This window comes from Suricata suricatta, chromosome 1 (genome assembly GCF_006229205.1).
Source record: "Suricata suricatta isolate VVHF042 chromosome 1, meerkat_22Aug2017_6uvM2_HiC, whole genome shotgun sequence".
NCBI lineage: Eukaryota > Metazoa > Chordata > Mammalia > Carnivora > Herpestidae > Suricata > Suricata suricatta.
The window spans coordinates 105,464,575-105,478,719 of record NC_043700.1 but is presented as its reverse complement, the minus strand read 5'-3'; the positions used below and the strand labels follow the sequence as shown (position 1 = coordinate 105,478,719).

Below are 14,145 nucleotides of genomic sequence, written 5' to 3'. Positions count from 1 at the left end.
TTTTTTTTCCAACTAGTTTTTAAGTTCCACCAATACATATCTCCAATCTACCTTCTGAATCATACCTCTTAATGTTCACTTTAGATATTCTCCTAAAAGCCAAGAGCTATCTACTTCTGGTATCGTCCCCTTGCCTTTGTTCAGCCATTTCCACCAATTAAGATGTATTTTCCCTATGTCTGAATTTCTAACTTCTACTCATCATTCAAGGCTAAACTCAAATACTATCTCAGTCTTAATGCTTTTCCTAATCCTTCTAGATAGAAAAAAATCCCTCTGTTCATCTGAACTCCAATAATACTTTATATGCCATCTCATTGTGCAGAGTTATTTACAGATGTTTTTCCTCACTTGCAAGATTGTGAAGTGTTGAAGGATAGTGGCTATGTTTAATTAAATTTTCTATCATCTGAAGGACTACTAGTAAGTCTATAATAAATACTCATTGATGGAATAAGAACAGAGCGATAGATACATAAACAGTTTACCTTAATGATGACATGATACAAAACAAAAATCCAAGAGAGACACAAAAAAGCTACTAATATCATAGTTTCTTGCAACAGGAATTTTTTTAGATTCTTAGGAGTGATGATTCCACATTCAGTAAGTTACCAGACGTACAAATTTGCAATCAGAGCTGTTGACTGAAGCTCACAAGCAAAATTGTGAGTATTGCAGGCAGGAGATACTCTTTTTTAATTTTTTTCCCCCACCGTGAGTGCACTCTTGCCAGCTGTTCCGCCTGATCCTGCCACCATTTCTGCCAAAAACAACATCTTCCGCTAGTCCTCTGCCTCTCAGCTGCGCCACTCCAAAACGATGTTTGCTCCTCATTAAAAATCTGCAAAACCAACGGAGAGTCAGCCCACCACACAGACGGCCCAGACCCAACCGGGGAGGGGAGGCAGGGGATCCGATCTGGGTTCCCCGCCCCGCTGAGAGCCTATGCTACTACATTCCACACAAGCTGCCAGCAACGGAGAAGCCCTGCGGGAAGCCCTTCGGGGAGGCCCTGATGGCAATCGAACCCTGCGAACCCTGCGGTCGTGGTCGGGAGGGCACGTGCTGCCGTTACAAGGTCGCTACAAAGCAAATAAACCACAAGATTAATCAGTTGCAGCTTGTGGAGACCATGCTACTGGAGAGGCACTCGTGCCACCTCGCCCATGTAAATTGGACCAATGGTTCTGGTCTGTCTCCAAGGAATAAGAAAGGTTTTATAACCAGATGGGGCTCTAAACAAAGAAACTGGCCATGGATGCTGGGTTATTGGCCTTCATGGTGGTCTGCTGTGACATGGAAAGACCCAGGACATGAAGTTAAAGTAACTCAGATTGTTTGAGAAGTGAGATGTTTCCATATTATCAGAACTCTGGGCAAACTCACCGAATTTTGTGATTCTGTATCTCTTCCACCGATACTCTAGAGATCTGGCCATTACTGAGGTCCATCCACACTGAGCTAGCTGCTACTGAAAATGAGAAGTATCAGCAATTTCAAGGGGACTTGTAATTCTAAAATTTCTCTGCCTAAAGGATACATTTCCCTAACAATATATATTTCTTTAATCATAACATTCACCCTATGATTTTGGGCAATGCTCAGAAAATACCAGGCCCTTGAAGGTTCAAACACTACAGGTGTTTAAAGCTACTGTAATTACTTCTTTGGATAAACATGATGGATCTGACCTTCTTCATTAAAAATACAAGAGAACAAATCCAACATTTTGTTTTCTACAAAATACTTTGGCTGTGGGAAATTTACACACATTTTCAAAAACCTTCCCTGAAGTAAAATGGCATAGAAGAGAAATTCAATTGCAGACGTTTATTTTGTGAGACTAGGCATTTTGCTGAAGGAAACAAAAACCTGAGTAAGGCCAAATAAAAATAAAATCCTCTGTTATAACAGCCATCTAAGCATTTGTATTATATGTCAGATTGGAAATGTGTCTTGGCATCATACACCTGAGTCTGGTCCATACACAATGTTCTCAGGGACAATTAAGAGCCATCCAAAGGATGCTCAGACTGTTAAGTGTCAGGATCATTTTATCTGACTAATCAACAGGCTCTAAATGTGCCATCAACCCAGAAGAGTAAGAATATAAATGGGAAATAAAAAGACACTGTCCACGTCAGTTCATTCTGAACCATTAGCTCCCCAGGACATGCTCAGGACTGCGAAACTGCCATTTTAGGACAACATCTTCCTTCTGCACTATAACAAGTCTGGAAAGAACACTACTTACCAGAGGAAAAAATAAGAAAGTAGAAATTGTAGGTTCCAGATGAATATATTTCCAGAAAAATGGAAGAGAAACAGGGCAAGTATAAGTGGGAGAAAATAGAACTTATATGACATATCCTAGCAGGAGTTGTGAGTAATGTTATCTGATAGTAACTTTACTTCAAGAACATACAGATCATGAAATGTTTTAATATATGTAAAAATAGTACCTAACAGTTTGGTTAAAAAATACCAAAAGTGGAGAAGTAAGGAGACTAAAAGAAATATATTCATTTGTATACCTAAGGTATTTATAATTGTCAAAACATATCTGCAGATGGTAACTTCTGAGATGAGAAACTTGAAATAGTATTAGCTTATTTCTGTGGTTACATGCCTATATTATTATTAAATAATAGTTACTATAGAAGTAATATTTTTACTTCATTTTCCTTAATAATATAGCTACAACTGTAGAGGATTTTGATTTACTTTCATGAGACTTGTCTTTTACCTTTGAATACCACATATGTGTATGGACACATAGAAAATACGTATGAAGAAAATTATTTAAATTACATAATATGAATCCTCATATTAGAGAAAATAATTCTAATTTGGATTACTTACACTTGTAGTAATGTATGAATTTTGTATACAGCATATATTAATTTTTACATAAAATATTAATGTCACATATGTCATATAATAACTTATATAACAATAATAACCATCCACCTACTTATACTATCCTGACAAAATAGAACAATGCAAATATTTCTTAGTAACCATGCTACCTTGGTTAAAAATAGCCTCTCCCAAATGTTGTTTTTAGAGAAATCATAAGGTTTTTCTACCAATAACCAAATGCTTCAACAAGGTTTGTGTTTTCTTCCACAAAGAGATTCTTTATTCTAAAAGATAAAACAGATAATAACATATTTATTAATATGAGGAATTAATATTTTGGTGCATTATTTTGTAACAAAGCAAAATGATAAATTATTATGTAACAAAGGAAAAATAAAAAGCATTAGGAATACAATCTATATTTACAACAATATTATAGTCATCTCACTATTAAACATGATAACAGTTTTAAATTCAATTGAGCTAACTTTTCTTATTAATTAAAAAGACCTTAAGAATTTTTAAAACCAATGAGAAAAAAGGGAGTCACTGCCTCTCTCAAATGAAAATGAATTATGTAAACATAGATTACTTGGTGTGGGGGAAATGGAGGAAGGCCATCTCTGCCTTTTCTCAGTTTGCCAGGTCTGCACCTTCTCTATCATCAGCTATATACACAAAGCACCTTACAAATCATAAGATAACAGACAAAATGTCATTTATGATTCATAGTTACGTATTTCACTTTTTATCTTATATCAACCTTTCTCAGATATGTATGTATATACATGCACCTATACAGGCATATACCTTGCAAATATATATTATGTGTATATATAATATGTGACAGAAAGCTAGTTGTATTTCACCAAGCTAATATTACTTTACATTGCCACGTGTGTACATATGTGCATTGTACACTGTAGTACACATTCCCCATATGCGTGTGTGTGTGTGTGTGTGAGTGCACATGTGCAAGTGTGCAGGCCTGTTGGGAGAGTAGTGAGAGCATAGCTTTTATTTGATCTGCATGGTGAAAGGCTTTTGTAGGAACATTTTTGCATGTAAAATCACAGCTAGCATCTTAGTCTGATACTAAGTGTCATGAATAACAAAAATAAGATTATTGGCTATCTGTTTAAGTCCTATATTCATGTATTCATACATACACACACACACACACACACACACACACACACACACACACACACACATTTGCTAATTTAAGGAAGAAAGAAGTTGAAATGAGTCTGAACTAGTTCCACCATCTGCAAGTCACTAGTGAGGAACAGAATGTTTTCATCAGTCTTTATGGGTCAGATCTCAATGATTAAAAACCCCAGAGCTTCTCAAGGGTATAATTTCCTGGTTCTCCACCTGCACACTTCCCAGTAGACCTCATCACCCTTGACTCTAACCAAATTCTGGAAAGGCAAGTTAATTCCAATTGAGAAGTACAGTTTAACAATACAAACAATACAAACGAAACAGTACATAAAGGAAACTAGTTATGCTGATAACCAGACAAAATGAGCACAGGATTTTGATAAAAATATTAGCAGAGGAATGTTTTCTTGACTTTGTCTTATGTCATCTATTATTAACTGATAGCAAAAAATTGACGTTATAGTAAAAATTAGAAATGGTTTCTTAAGATTTTATGTCAAATATCATCAATAGTCCAATGACCACATTCCAGTAGCCTGAGAATCTCAGTTTGACTTTTAAATGCTTTGAAGTCCATAAACCCCTAAATGATTTGGACCAATCACACAGCCTTAGTTATTTAAACCCTAGAGCATTTCAAAGAAGATTTAATCTATATGATCTGATTAATTTATACTTTACTTATCAAAATGGTATCTGTTGGAGCATTTGATATTACAAAAGACTTCTTCATAAAAAATACTTGAATCTGCACTTTTCAGAAAGAATGCTATTTCAAGATTAAGCAGCTCCCCTACATCTCTAAATTTTTACAGTTAGTTCAAAACTAGAATCCTTCTAGTTTCTAAAGGTACTGAATTTTCATGGAAGCAGTCCATCTTTCTCAATCACAGCCAATCCCAGAGCCACTGTCTCGGTGCTTGCAATTCCGAGATGCCTCCGTAATTACAAACAGTTCCCTGCAGTTGTTCTGAAACAAAACAGTCCTCTCTGATTAAGGAACTTAAAAAACAATGGGTTGAAACAATCTTCTTAGACTTTATTTCCTTTTTGGTAAATGGTGCTAACATTAGAAATAAATGGAATAAAACGTAGTCATGCTGGAAATGTTCAAAACAAATATGGAAAAAGAACTACAACTTTTGCTGAAAACCAGTCCAGAAACAAATACCAGCAATGGATAACTATTCAAGATTCTACTGTAGGGCTTTATTTTCTTGGCATTGTTTAATTAGAATTTGGTGTTATTGTCTACTTTATATACATTAGTAACATGACATAGAAATTTAAATCTATAGGGCTTTTTTTAAACTTAATTTAGAAGAGGATCTGGGCAGCTGGGTAGCTCAGTCGGTTGAGCATCCAACTTCACTCAGGTCATGATCTCACCCTTCGTGAATCTGAGCCCCACATGGGGCTCTGCACTGGTGATGCAAAGCCTGCTTGGGATTCTCTCTCTCTCTGCCTCTCTCTCTCTCTCTGTCTCTCTGCCTCTTCTTCACTTGTGCCCTTTCACGCTCTTTCTCAAAATAAACAAACTTTATTAATTTTTTAATGTATTTTATTGAGAGACAGAGAGAGAGATGAGCAGGGGAGGGTCAGAGAGAGAGGGAGACACCGAATCCGAAGCAGACTCCAGGCTCTGAGCTAGCTGTCAGCACAGAGCCCGACGTGGGGCTCGAACCCAGGAACTGTGAGATCATGACCTGGGCCGAAGCCAGACGATCAACCAACTGAGCCACCCAAGTGCCCCAAAATAAATAAACTTTAAAAATAATTTTAAAAAAGAAGGTTTCTTTTAAAGGAACATGATCCTATTGCAAAATAATATTTATTTCATGATCATTCGGGAGTGCTGCTTTTTACATAGATGAGGTTATATAATATTCTGGAATAAATCAGTCCTTGTAGGGACCATATGTGGTATAATATGAATGAAATTGATAAGAGAAATATTCTGGAGTTTTGGGAATTATTCTATTCTGGAATTTGACAATTCTAAATCTTATCTAATTGAGACCCTAATGATTACTCTTTCAATTGGGCTTACAACTAAGGTAACATTAATATATAAAAAATGACATAAAATTTCACAGCGAACAATCATTGTGCCAGAAAAGGTACAGTGGGGATAGTGAGACAGCAAATGGTGCCAGGCGACTTGGTTAACTTGGTGGATGACTTCGAGCAAGCCACTTAAACTCTTTGAGCATTGTTTCCGTATCTATAAAAATAAAGATAACAATATTTATGTCTTAGGACTGTTGTGAGAACTGCATGAGTCTTTGAAGCACCTAAAACTCCAGCAATGTAAATGTTAGCTCTTCTACTATTTACTAAAAAGATTAGTTTGACATTTGAGAATTTTCTTTCCCTTTGCCTTTTTTTTTTCTCCCTCTGTGACTTCTGTGTGCATATCCAAAAATAATATAGTAATATGGAATGGATTTTTTCCTTTCAAAAAGATATACTGTTTGCTTACTTCTCTTTAATAATTTGAGTTTTATCATCTAACATTGAAAATAAAAAAAACATATAATAAATAAATAAACCAGTTTTATCGCATCATCTATCTAAGTCTTGTTAAATTGGCTGTGGAATCTCTAATTCAATCACTGCCCACATATCTCCACTTTAAATCCTGATTTCCATTTTTTTTTTCTTTTGAGGAGTTCAGCAGTTACCTCCAGGACTGCATAATCCCAGAACACCTCCTTTTCATCTTTTCTGAGTTTGATCCACTGTACCGTCATCTGAGATCTCTTCATGCTGATATGACTATGTTTGTCCTTTGGGCTTATTGATTTCTTCCCTTGTTTCCTCCAAAATATCTTTGTATTTCTCTTATTCCTCTATGGTCTAGACATGCTCTTTGCCTGGATTAAATAAATATCCTTTTAATTCTCTCCCTGCCATCTAATTCTCTCTTTAAAATTACTCTTCCCACCACAACAGGCTCACTTACTTCTAACACTGTCTTCCTTACGTTACCACAACTCCGCCTTGGCTGCAACATTAAGCCTAACGTCTTTTGACTGATTTTCAGTTGGCGTCTTCTGACTCCAGTGGACTCAGTCTCTTTCTGCCTTTTGCATTTAAGGGGGTTTCTTCTGACAGTGGAACATATCCTGACCATTCCTTGTACCTATTTCTGTTTGATCTTCTCCTATCACGAATCCCTCTCTTCTTCTTCCACACATTTGTATCTTAAATATTTGTTAAGGTCATAATATCAAGTTTTACTCTCTCCAGAAACTGTTTTTGTCTATTCTGACAGCACTGATCACTCTCTTATAGGAGTTATGATGGCACTCAGCATAAGTACCCAAGAATTCAACATTTTGTTTTGTGTTATTTCACCCACAAATGCCAAGCTGATTACATACCTGTTGACCGCTAGACAATCTGTATGTTTTCCATTAAAGCTCTAAGCAGGTAATACACAAGAAAAAGGCATTTATTATAGAAATAACTGATTAGTAATTAAAATGATGCAGAATTTTAGAAATAACTTTATAAATGCTCGCTCTTAAATTTCACACTTGTGAACTAAAATCGGTAAACTACCCTCTACAGTTCCTTCACTCAGTCTTATTAAGTCCCTCTCATCTACCCATGACTGTTTTCTATTTCTTTTTAAGTTTTTATTTATTTTATTTCTTTATTTATTTTGAGAGAGAGACAGTGAGACAGAGAATGAGTGCAAGTGGAGCAGTGGCAAAGAGAGAGAAGGACAGAGAGAGAATCCCAAGCAAGCTCTGCACTGTCAATGTGAGGCCTGAAGGAGGGCTCAAGCCCACAAACCGTGAGATCATGATCTGAGCTGAAGTTGGACACTAAACCAACTGGACCACCCAGGTGCCCCCAAAACATTTTTAAGCTTGTTATCTCAAAAGAGCTAGTAATAGGTATAAGGGAAAATTTTTCAGAACATTCTTATAATTAGTCTGTGTTTAAGTAACTGTATACTTACATCAACTGCCTCAATTCTCCACTCTAAGCTACATCCATACTCTTTGTTCTGTGGCTTTTCAGATTCTCTTTCTGATGGACAGAATATATTTTCCTGCTCCTTGGCTTCAGTTTGGGCTTTGAGACTTGCTTGCTTTGGCCAATGGAATAGGACATAGTAGGACTTAGGCCAGCTCTGCAAGCAGGCCTCAAGAGTCCTTGCCTGCTTCATCTTTCTTCCTGAGACCCCTGCCATCAGCTTACAAAGAACATGCCAGGGCTAGTTTGGTCTTTCCAGAAGTAGCATGAGAAACACATGGAGCCTATCCAAACTGTTCACAGAGAGACCAGTCTAGATCATCTGAGCTCCAGCTGACCCCAGAGCACTTGAGAAAGGCCAACTGAGATTAGCAGAAACACCTCGCTGGGCTGGGTTTGGATCAGCTGACGGCCACCCGTCTGGATAAACACCTCAATAAGTGTTGAATATTGTAGATAGCTGAGACTGTGATATTTGCTGTGATAATAGTGTTTGTTGGAAATTACAAGCAGACTATGGATGCAGACCATACTTTTTGATTGGATAGTGCTATGTGAAATCACAATATGATGCTTTAGGATGGTCAGTCAGGTTGGTCTCCAGTGTAAAACTGAAAACATATTCTGAATCTGTTTGTATGTTTTATTTTGTTTATGTTTGCTTTATTTTGAGGAGGAAAAGATAAATTAGACAAGACTGAATTGAGATAAGGATGGATGGATGTGACAAGCATTATTTTGAGTGTCATGTCTTTCTATATAGCCTTTAGCTTCTTGTCTTTACTTGTCTAACTACTATGTCTGTGAGGAAAGGGAACACGTTTTCATTGTTTAATAGTGTAACTCCAACACTCTGTATAGTCTGGTCACATGCACAGCTACCAATAAACATTTTTAAGTATGAAGTAAGATTGATTTTTATTTTGAAAACACTTACTCTCTGGTGGCTCAGTTGGTTGAGTGTCCAACTTTAGTTCAGGTCATGATCTCACAGTCTGTGAGTTCAAGCCCCACATCAGGCCCTGTGCTGACAGCTCAGAGCCTGGAGCCTGCTTTGGATTCTGTGTCTCCCTCTCTCTCTGCTCCTCCTCCATCTCACTCTCTGCCTCTCTCTCCTTCAAAAATAATTAAACATTAAAAAAATGCTTACTCTCATTTGCTCTTTGCTAATAAATATTACCTAGTTTTAAATATCTTAATTTCAGGCTATGACAAAAATTGCGCTTTTTTTCTTTCTAAAATAGTTGTCTTGTATGATTATTATAAGAGTAAATAGACTGAGGATAACAAAGTTCCAAAATCTAGACATTTAGACAATGAAAAACTAAAAGCCTCTCTTTTATACTTTTATACTTTTCCCTAGACAATACTTTGTTTAATCATTTCTATTTTTCTTCTTTGATGGTTATGTAAATAATTAAAAAATTATGCTTATACTTTAATTTCCAAACGTATCAATTTAAATAAAACAAGTTTTACCTTCATAGAAAAATGAATTTTAATTACCTTAACCACTATATCCCTTCTCCTAAAAAATGTAGAAAGATGATTTCTATTTAAAAATTTTTTAATATTTATTACTTTAAGTAATATATTCAAACCTCTATTTTGTGATTTATCTTCTCAGAAAATACTTATTGACTCTTTAGTATGTAATATATAAGGAGTAGGTTACATCAGGACTAAAAAGTACACGTTTTATTGATATTAAAGCAGAAAACTGAAAGACTCTGAAATAAATGTCCTCAGACAACATGGATTTCAATTAGCAACTGGTGTAATTAAGGACTTGTGTGTTCACAATGATAAGGTATAGCTAAATGCTGCCCATTACAAAAAAAAGATAGGCGAATCGCAATCAAATTTACCAGGGGCAAAAAACTGTGTAATAACATCAAGGGTCAAACATAAACTGGTTTAAGATGTCATATGACTTAGCGATCAATTAATTATAGTTCCTGTTTAATGAGCCTAATCAAATAAACTTAGTTTGACATAAATAACATTTTTGTACTATTTTATTTTAAACTCTTTATTTTTCATTATCAGAACCATTGATTTTTTTTTGTTTTTAGTGAAATTCCATTTGGTTAACACACTGTGTAATATTAGTTTCGGGTGTACAATATAGTGATTCAAAACTTCCCTACAACACCAGGTGCCCATCACAAGTGTACTCCTTAATGCCTATCACCGATTTCACCCATCCCCCACCCACATTTCCCCTCTGGCAACTGTCTGTTTGTTCTCAACAGTTAAGAGTTTGTTTCTTGCAGAACCGAAGATTTTTGATGTAAGAAAAGTGATTCTAGTTTCAACAAAAGATATAATTACAATAATAGATAATGTTATAACAAAAAGAGAAGGAAGTGAAAAGAAACAAAGAAAGGTAAAGGAGGGCCTATGATATTTTAATTAAGATAATATTTTAGTATATAAAAATAATTATTTTAGTAGAGAGAAGTTCTAGAAGAGTATTAAAATAAAATTAATGTAATAACTTCTGAATACTTCTGAATTAACAAAATTTCTTCAAACATTATTTAATTTGATTAACAGTCAACTTTCATATTTTGAAATTATTTCCTGTTATGGAAATTAGTGAGTTTTGCATATCCAGAAGAATTTTCATAGTGTTATGCTATTGCCAAGCAAATGAATTTTTCCAGAGAAATTGGATTCCTTATGTTACTTTAGGAATTCCAACTTAAGGAAACCTACATGTCATTTCACAATACTAATACTACTGGTATTATTCATATATTCATGTTATATTTATTCATATATATGTGTGCCTAAATATATGTGTAAATACAACCACATAATCTTAATTCAAATAAATATAGCAGAAAACAAACAACCACAAATTGAAACAAATTGAGGTACTTCCACTCAACCATTATTTAAAAAATAAATTAGGTAAGATCTCATTTTCAACTTTATAATTCAAAAATTTTTAATAATTTCCAATTATTGAGATTTGGTAACTGGTATTACAAATGAGATGAATGTAGATAATCAAAGATTTCATAAGACTATCATTGTGCACTTATGTTCACATTTATCCTGAGTATCATGAGCTTGGATGGCTGGGACCACCCAACTACGTATCACATGCGTCCGATTTGTGAGACAGGAACAGCTGCCTGAAGACTTGATTCGGTTTCAGTGTATTCCCAACTTTGGAAAACTTTTTTTTTTTTATAAAAATTTAGTTTTTTAATAGCACAGTTTTCAAGAGCATACATTCCTTCTGTGAAGATTAAAGTTTGGAAATTAATACATGTTACGAGTCATTCCATAAAAATTAGTTCTAAATTTGTATCTTAAACAGCACAGTACACTGGAGAGTATAATCGCCATTGTGAAAGCCCCGGGCTTCTGTACTTTATGATTTCTAGACCTCAGTAATCTCATCTCCAAAACAAACCATTGATTAGACAGCCTCTAAGATCTCTCGAAAAATCAAACATCTCATTGTTTTTAAAGAATGGGAAGGCAGATCAAGGGTGTCATCTGGTCTTATCTCTCTTTGAAGGTCCAAGGGAGATAATTCCTTCCTTAATATTTTCTTTATTCCCTTTGACTTTAAAGGAATTAAAAAGTAACTTCTCTCACAAAAAAAACTGAACATTTTAATATTAAATGAATTTCAAACATTATTTCAAATGATAAATCATATGATTTGGAGTAATAACATATAAGAAACTATAATTTTAGAAAATTATTCAATAAGATACAGACTTTATATATTCTACTTTGTTTTCTAGCAATTACTCATAAATTTAAAGTTCTTTTGTTTTTAAAGGAGCTGCTCACTTTAGTTTTGGCTTGATCATATTTATGAGTATATATCATCATTCTTTTAGGCAAGTACGTCCCCAGGAATGTAAACTCAAATAGAAAACTGATAAAAAATCAAATAATGTTTTATGAAAAAAATATTCCCTTGTTGCAATTTAAAGAACTGAATCTCAAAAGATGAAATGATTTTCAGAGTCTCACAGCATGTAACTAGAATTATTTTCTTCTGATCTCAACATTAGTACATGTAATGTTAGAAGGCCCATTGATTTTCCATGATCCCAAAAGAAACTGTTTTCAGGAATCCTTCAATAATCTTTTCCTTTTTATGCTGGAAAACAAATGACATACATCTAAAAAAAAACAAACTTTAAGAGATCCAATGCAACAGAAATTTTTGTGGAATATTTTTCAATCATAAATATTGTATCTTATGTGAATTGACTACTGCAATAAGAAAAGATTTGAAATAAGAAGAAAGTCCTTTGGATTTTTTTAAATAACAGCTTCATTGGGAGGTATAATTCATAAATCATAAAATTCACTATTTTAAAGTATACAATTTGCTGGTCTAACTGGATTTTCACAGTTCCTGATTAACTACAATATTGCACCTAGATTTTAAAATGCTGCAAGCATAAAAACAAAAAGGAAAATAGAAGTCTGGATGATGAATAAATGCAGTAAGAAGATCCTTAGGTAGTGACAAATTATATGTTTTTAGGAAAATGGGCTGCTTGAGATAAAGGAGTTAAGTATCTCAAAGCAATAAAGAAAATGGGCAAGATGTTCATGAGATAATAGCAAAGACAAATAACTTTACATAAAGAAAAATTCCAATTTTACAAATTGTTTTTAAAAACCTAAAATATGTTTTTAGTAACAAGGTGTATTTCTTTTTTTAACAAGATCTAATTCTAAGCTCTAAAAATATAAATTGCTTTATATTCTTCTATTCTTCTTTCTAGATCAATATTTTCTATATTGAAAATTTGTGTTGATCTAGTGTTTTTTACTAATGAGGAAAAAACACTTAATATGTGCACAGATATTTTCATTCTTTCATAAAAAAACAAAACAAACAAAAATATATAGTTGTTTGGCTTTCCTTTTTCTGTCTACTCTCCAGAACTAAATTTGTCCAAAAAAGAGTTACATCACACATTAAAATTTTGTTCCGCTCAGAAAGGTGCCATGGCTAGAAATACAAAGGACACACCCTTCACAATCTGAAGACACTTTTGTTAGCACATTTATCTCCCAATTATTCTTCCAGTGATTCAGCTCTTGGCTATAAATGTTTTATGATCATCCTCTGAACAGGCCAAATACATTTTTTAATGTAAATTTTGATTCAGGAAGCCCTCCCAACTACCCTCATTTATTCAGGTTCTATCCTCACTTTTGCCTCAATATCAAATCTCATCTCTTCCCTCCCTCTCTGAGTACACCCATATAACATCCTTTCTTTTCTGAACCTCTGTAGCATTTGTTTCTGTAACTTTTCTTTTGGCATTAAATTGTGTATAACTTCGCAATTTTCTAGTCTCTGTCTTTAGTGTGTATGTTATTTCTTCCACTAGATAATTACAAGGCTTGAATTGAATTCATCTTTTTAATCACTAAAAGGTGTATGTCAATGTAAAAATACCTAATTAGGATTTATTGATTTAACTAATGAATACATAAAAGAAAGCATGAATTGATAACTTTTAGAAGTATTATAATTGGTATTTGGGGAGAAAAGAGAAAGCCATTGTAGGAAAGGAAAGAACCGTGTGGCCAGAAGACTTGTTTTAGGAGACTTGTAAGGCCTTGGACAATCAAATGGTTCCATTTACCAAAAAAAACAAACAAACACCAAACAAAAACATATTTGACAAGGAGAAGTAGAGTAAAAAGAAAAAAGAAAAACATTGCCAATGAGATTCCAAGGACTGAAATTCAAATTAATTTTTTTTCCCTTGAAATGGGTGGGAGTTGGGAACAGCAGGAGGAGAGAGGGGCTGTTAGTAGTACTAAACAGATTTAAAACAGAGGTTAGCTCCAGGCTGTCCTTCAACCAAATGTAAGATAATCAATTAGAAAACATCAATTAAACCACTAATAAAGGTGCTACAAGAGGGCTGTGACAGTGAAGGAGGTTTGATAACATTGGTCCTGTCCCTAGTCACTGGGAGACGTGAGGCTGGAGAGAAGACTACCATGAAGAATGTGGACATGATACAGAAATCCAATCATGGGACTGAGGCAGCATGTCCAAAATACTGAGCAAGAAATCCAATATTCTTCCCAACTGGAGAGTAAATTTATTCTAAA

At 34.4% G+C, this 14,145-nt stretch overlaps 1 long non-coding RNA gene across 1 annotated transcript in view; it reads right to left on the bottom strand.

The window, feature by feature from the left end:
- Positions 1-557: 557 nt before the first annotated feature.
- LOC115275056 overlaps positions 558-14,145 on the bottom strand; it is a 59,337-nt gene continuing 45,749 nt past the window's right edge. Inside the window, exons 2-4 of the long non-coding RNA XR_003901388.1 lie at positions 3,033-3,149; positions 1,390-1,474; positions 558-844 (exon numbers count right to left, since the gene is read on the bottom strand). This is a non-coding gene — a long non-coding RNA (uncharacterized LOC115275056). The remainder of the gene's footprint in view (positions 845-1,389; positions 1,475-3,032; positions 3,150-14,145) is intronic.